The sequence below is a fragment of the Notamacropus eugenii genome, chromosome 2, assembly GCF_028372415.1.
Source record: "Notamacropus eugenii isolate mMacEug1 chromosome 2, mMacEug1.pri_v2, whole genome shotgun sequence".
Classification (NCBI taxonomy): domain Eukaryota; kingdom Metazoa; phylum Chordata; class Mammalia; order Diprotodontia; family Macropodidae; genus Notamacropus; species Notamacropus eugenii.
In genome coordinates, this window is record NC_092873.1 from 348,810,140 (window position 1) to 348,816,817 (window position 6,678).

The window sequence follows — 6,678 nt, forward strand, 5'->3', positions numbered from 1 at the left end:
GTTTGTCACCACCAAATGGGGACTCAGTCTGTGTCCAGCTTTGAAACTGATCTCCTTTCCACCAACCACCCCCCCTTACTCTTTCTGCCTTTGTTCTAGCCCCTCCACTTGGCTGAAGTGTAGATCCCCACCTAAGCCTGCCAGTGACTCTGGCTCAGCCCCTGCATTCCCTCCACTCTTCGGTATTCTTTGCTTCACCTACAATGCTAAGTCTTTTCCTTCAGAACATAGTGAACCTGCTGCTGATGTGTTCATCCTGGGGCAGGAGCATCCTATTAAACCTAGAAATAATTGTGATAAATGCTAATAGTGCAGCAGCCACATTTTGTGCCCCTTTCCTCCTAGCTCCTTGTGCTTTAGAGACATCAGCTCATTAACGCTTAGCAAACCCCCAAAGGGAAATAGGTTCTTCTGGTTCACTGGCTGAGGAGAGATAGACAAGGAGAAATTATTGTCCCTGTGGCCAGTGGGGGTGGCATTACCATGGGTAGTCAGGGCTTTTCAGGTCACCAAAACAAGCTTTTAAATGTCTCATCCACCACTGCCTTAGAAGGAGAAGAAGAGACTGGAAATTTAGGGAGTTTCAGAAGTAAGAGGTAACCCTGATGACCATGTTCTTAGGAGATGGGATGGGGCAGAGGAGAAGAGATGAACAGGGTAGCCCTAGCAACAGCTCCATTTCTTCTCTTACCCCACCCCACCACTTAAAGGCTGAAAGGGCCATTTGGCCCTTTGGGTTTTCTCTGCTGCTGCTGCTTCTTAGGGGCATTCATACAACATGTCCATTGGGTCATGTAGGATCCCCAAATCTTCCACTAAATGACCTGACAACTCCTGTTTGGTTAGAATGCTGGGCTAAGGCTGGCTAGAAGAGAGAACTCAGGCCACCCAGAAACAATTGGAGACCTGTGGTATCCACCCTGAAATGGACACAGAAAAGAGATTCCAAAAGCCCCAGAGCTACAGCCACACAGAGGTAAAGTCCCTTTTCTACCAGTAGATGGCAGCAACATCCTGAAATCAGCTCCAGTCTTTAGAGGAGAGCTGAGAGATGGAGACACTTTTACATTCTCCCTGCTGCTGCCATGGCCTGACATTTCCTTCTGCCATTTCTCCCCATCTTGGCTTTGAGAATGGGCATATTCACTCTCCCTCCCTCTTCCCCCCTTTGGTAGTCTAGTGAAGCCTATAGACCTTTTCTCAGAATAATATTTTGAAATGTATAAAATAAGATTACAAAGGAAACCAATTATACTGAAATAGAGTTATCAAGATATTTTTTAAAACCAAGTTCATGAACCCCAAATTAAGAAACCTTGCTGTAGAGGAAAGGCAGACCAAAGGGGAATAAAAAAAGAGAAAGGATAACTATAGCTTTGAACTTTCTAAGGTCTGGGGGCTTTCATTAAAAGGCTAGGCTTCTGGCATCTTTATTCCTTCAAAAGTAGGGGTCTTGGACCTGGGGTCTGCCTGACCATTTACTTAAATTACCCAGCAGGTATCGCAAAGCATACTCCAAGGTAAGGAGTTATTTTCACCTTTAATACAGGCACAGAGACAAGAGAAGGTTAGGAACTGATCCACGTGAGATTTTGTGGTAGAACCCCATGAGTCCTACCAACCAAGCTTTGCCTCTTAGACCCTTAACCCTTTTCCTACCCTTTTGCCAACCTACCTGCCTTAGAAGGTAAAGAAGAAACTCTGGCAGAGGTTGTAATCCCAGAAACAAAGAATGGGTCCAATACATTCAACAAGCATTAAATTGAACAGATCTTACTATATGAAAGTTCTTATGGCAAGTGTTGGGATATAAAGATGAAGAATGACATAGTCTCCTCCTTCAAGGTGCTTACTGTATAAAAAAACTGACATGATGTCTTTGCAAATAAGTATGCTACAAGGTAGGTTATGAGAAAGGCCCAGGAGAGATCTAGATAAAGTACTTAAAAGAAAATTTGAGGAGGGATGGATCTAGCTAGCCCAGCTTCCTATGTTAACAAACAATAGCATCATGGGAAGAGAGACTGGGGAAAATCCTGGCACTGACCTTCATAAAGTCATCCTCAGATTAGGAAGGGTACCATGAGATATTCCTAATGTCCCTGTATTTACACATCAGGGATCTATAGATGATCTAAGAGTCATCACTATATTTTTGACCCCCTGTACACTCTGGGGGATAAATTTCATTTGTTTATTTCTTACTTTGTGTAGAAGCATCTTTTGATTCCTCCTAAAACTATTTCTTCAAAATCTGAGAGCGTACATATAAGCATTTAAATTTTTGTGTGATGAATAATGCTAGTGGGCTTCTGGTCTCTTAATAGGAGATGGAGAGGAAGGCAAAGTTCAGAAAGTCTGCTACATGACAGGGACAGGAATGAAAAAGGTTCTTTCACCAGGATGGGAGGTGAAGATGGGGTGTGAGAGAAGGGTCACTCAAAGCCTGGAACAGACAGACATAAGAAAAGATAGATGCATAGCTCAGGGCTTGTGACAAGTAGAAAGGCAAGTTGCTGTACTTCTTTTAGTGGCCTTAAACTCCTATCTCCCAGCACAACTTTCTGGAGACCAAGACAAGCCTGATTCTCATCCTTTGGCTCTGCCACAGCTGGTATAGGAAAGTCTCCTTTCCTTTGCCTTCCATTGCATCGCACCCCAACTCCTCCCTACCCTTCGCTCACATTCCAATACAATTTTCAGCTAACCAGTACGTCAATAGAACAAGCCAGGCGACCAGATTGCTGGCCAATTACAGGAAATCATTCTGCTCCACAGCTCCTTTGAGAGCTCTGAAAGGGATGGGGAGGAGTTGGGAGCCTATACTCAGATTCCCCACACTCCCTGCAACCAAGCACATGGCATGTATGTTTATGTGTATATGTGTTGGAGGGGGTGACCCAGGGGCTGATTTGGAAGGGGAAAGTATTGCGGTCCACCCAGGTCTTTGTGAACAGATTGGAAGTAGAAGAGCAGAGAGAAAAAACTTCTGGCCAATAGCCCTAAATTTAATTGTCTCCTCATGTTTATTCTCCAACCAATATGAAACCTACTCATTATGTGGGAAAAGGGACCAGGAGTTGGGAACTGAAGGGGTAGATCAAATCGGTCTGATCTAAGAGGGACAAGGATAGGGGTTAGGTTTGGGGGTGGGGAGAAGAAAGGAAGTCTTCCAAAAAGGAGAGATAATTCAAGGTCATAGGGACTGGGAGGTGGAGGAGCACCCTCTTGCATATAGAAATATGCTATGCATTGAGATAAATGGAAAGGGGAAGTCTGGAATGGAAGCAAAGGGAAACTTTAGCGGGGCTGGGGCTTATTGAGGCCAAAATGCTGTCAAGTCAGGAAAACAGTAATATAGTGGAGCATGTATGATGTAGTGAATAGAGAACTAGATTTGGAGTTCAGATCCTGAATCTACCTGGGCTTGATACGGAGAAATGCTTGCTAACTGACTTCTGTTTCTCATCTGTGTTATTAATCTTTGGCAAGTCACTGTGCCTCTGGGCCTCAGTTTATTCATCTGTAGAATGGTCATGGTCAGGGGTGGTGATGTGGACTAGGTCATTGCAAAGGTCTCTTCCTGCTTGAAATCCATGATCCATTCAGAAGGATCTCTCTCTCTCTCTCTCCCTCTCTCTCTCTCTCCCTTCCTCTCCCTCTTTCTCTCTCCCTGTCCCTCTCCTTGTCCCTCCCTCTCCCTCTCCCTTCCTCTCTCCCCATTTCCCTGTCTGTCTCTCTCATCTTTCTTATTGATATCCATCCTTCTCTGTCTGTCTCCTTGCTTCTCTCTTTCTGACACTGTCTTTGTCTCTGTGTCTTTGTTCCTGTGTCTCTTCCTGACACTGTCTCTTTTTCTGTCTGGTGCTACATTTGTGTATCTCTTCCTGACACTGTCTGTCCCTCCCTCTCTAAGTTCATTGTTTTCACTTCTCATCTATCATTCATCATATATGGATATATGTACCATGGGCATATGTGTGTATTTAACATTTCTGTATCACCTTTCCTTGCCCTTCAGACCTTTCTTATGCCTTCTCAGATGGAGCTGCAGCTTCATCTGTGGTCACTGACTCCCCAGCAACACAGAACCCAAGCTGGGTCGGTGTCAACCCTCCGAAAGTTGTCAGAAATTGGGCTCTGGGACAACTGGCCTTTCTGTCCTTATTCTACCGACTCAAGGAGGCCTGTCTTTTCTTCCATTTGGGCAGGGGCAGAAGAGAGGAGTCTTTGTCCCTGTTGGGGGGGTCACACATCTTATCCTAAGTCCGAATCCTATCTCCAGTCCAAGTCCAGGTCACGTCCTTCCCTGCCACCCACGCATCTTCCAAGGCCCCGAAGCGTGCTCTGTGATTCGGAAGAAGCAAGGAGAAAAAAAGCATCCCATTGCCCTCGTCCTCCTCCTGCCTAGCGCAGCGGCGGCGGTGCGGGCCGAGTCAGAATGCAGAGAGAGGAGCTGTCCGTCCCATCGATCCGGCCCACGGGGAGCCAGCCCCGCAGCCCGCCCCGCCGTTCCCTTCCCCTCCACTACATCACTCGCTTTTAATTGAAGTTTGTTTGAGCAGCTCGCTGAGCAGGCAGAGGCAGAAACCAAATATTTAGCTGCTGCAAATTGGCAACTCCAGATCAATTACCCACCCAGTGTCAGGGCCCGGCGCCCGCCCTCCTCCCACCCTCTCAGAGCTGGAGAGGAGCAGAATGCCAAGCATAACCCCCCTCCTCCCTCGATGCCCCCCCCAGGCCTGGTCGGGCCGCCCCTCCCTCCGCCCCCACCCAGCTGCTTCTGTCGCCTCCATTCCAGGACACGTTTCTCATCAGACCCAGTCATACATCATCCGGGCCCAGGAGGGGAATAGATTTTCAATGGGAAAAGTTCTCGATGAGGGTCCTAGTTGTGGATTCGCGCCGCGCCCCAGCTCTGTCTGGTTGCGACAATCCCTGTCCCTGTCCCCCGCCCCCACCGCGGGCTGCGGGACTGGGGAGAAAAAGTCGAGGTTTTGTTTGACCTCCGGGAAGGGCCTTCTCGGGGCGATGAGACCCCGGAGATGATACAATTTGTTCAGTGACTGGCAGTCTGTGGATACAGGACAGGCTCCTGGGAGGAGGAGGGTGGAATGGATGGGGTGGGGGCGGACTCAGGATGGGGGATAGCTGAAAGAAGCCAGTCCATCTCTGCCACTTCCTTTTCGGGTCACCGGCAGATGTGACATATTAGACTAGAAAAATTCAACTCTGTGTGTGTGTGTGTGTGTGTGTGTGTGTGTGTGCGTGTGTGTGTGTGCGCGAGTCAACTAGCATTAATTAAGCACCTACATCGTGCCAAGCGCTGTGATAAGTTCTACGACCTCAAAGAAACTAAAAAACAAAAACAAAGAAGCAGTCCAGGCACAATCTAACGGGAGACACACCATGTAAACCACTAAGTACAGACAAGTTATACACACAAGATAAACTGAGGGTAGTTTCAGAGAGAAGGCACAGGGACAGGGAAAGGCTTCTTGCAGAAAGTGAGACTTTGACTGTGACCTGAAGAAAGCTAAGGGAACCAGGAGAAAGACCATTCCAGGCTTGGAGGTCAGTCACTGAAAATGCCCTATTCGGGAGATGGAGTGTCTTGTTCAAGGAATAGCAAAAAGGCCAGTATCACCGGGTCCTCTCCAGTTATTCTGCAAAGGAATGAGGTTTAAGAAGCCTGGAAGAGTAGAAAGGGGTCAGATTATGGAAGATTTTAAAAGCCAAAAAAAGAATTTTCTATTTGATCCTGTGTTTATCTCTGGTCACAGGTGATAGTAATGTGGGGGACCATCTATCTGTCTGTCTCCATGGACGAGTAGCTTAACTTCCTGTTCTTCATCTTTAAAATTGAATAATAATATTTACATATCTGTGTAATTGACATACCTGTACAAATGTATCCCCACCCCACCCCCAAATATAAGCTTCTTGAGGGCGATAAGTCCCTCTTTTGTCTTTGTATCACCCCTACCACTCCTTCTCCCCAGTAACGTCATATGCATAGTAGGTGCTTATTAAATTGAATAGGGTTATTGTCAGGAAAATGTTTATGGATCTTCAGGAGCTATAGAAATATATGTTGCTGTATACTATTATCTCAACCCCAGCAGTTTTTATCTCTGTCCTCCCTCAACACACACACATACACACACCCCACTCATACAAAAAACATACATTGTCAGTCTGTCAAATTTGGAGTATTTTTTGAATGCTTACTATGTACATGCTCAGCATTTGAAGAAGCAGGGAAGAAAATGCGGAAAAAGTGAGTGGGAAAAAAGGTCTGGTTCATCAAGGACTTTCCAACTAGTTAGGGAGGAGCAGTATTGGAGTCCCCTCTCCTACTCCCTCATCTCAAATCCTCTTCTTCCCTGTATGGTACACACTCTTAAGTTACCTAAGAGCTCAGAGCAGAAGGTCAAAAGAGACTACCTCAGGCCATAGTTGACCCCTTAGGTCATCACCCCCACTTCCTACATCACCCACATTGGACATGTGGATTCAGACTAGAGCCAGAGGAACTGAAGTGTAACCGAATCATGGATGTACTATTTCTATGCTGCTATTGTATGATTAAAAAACAGGAATGGGGGCTCAAAGATATGATTCCTTAAGAGGAAATGAGTTTAGGAGTCCTAGATTTTAGACTTAGGGAGCCAGGAA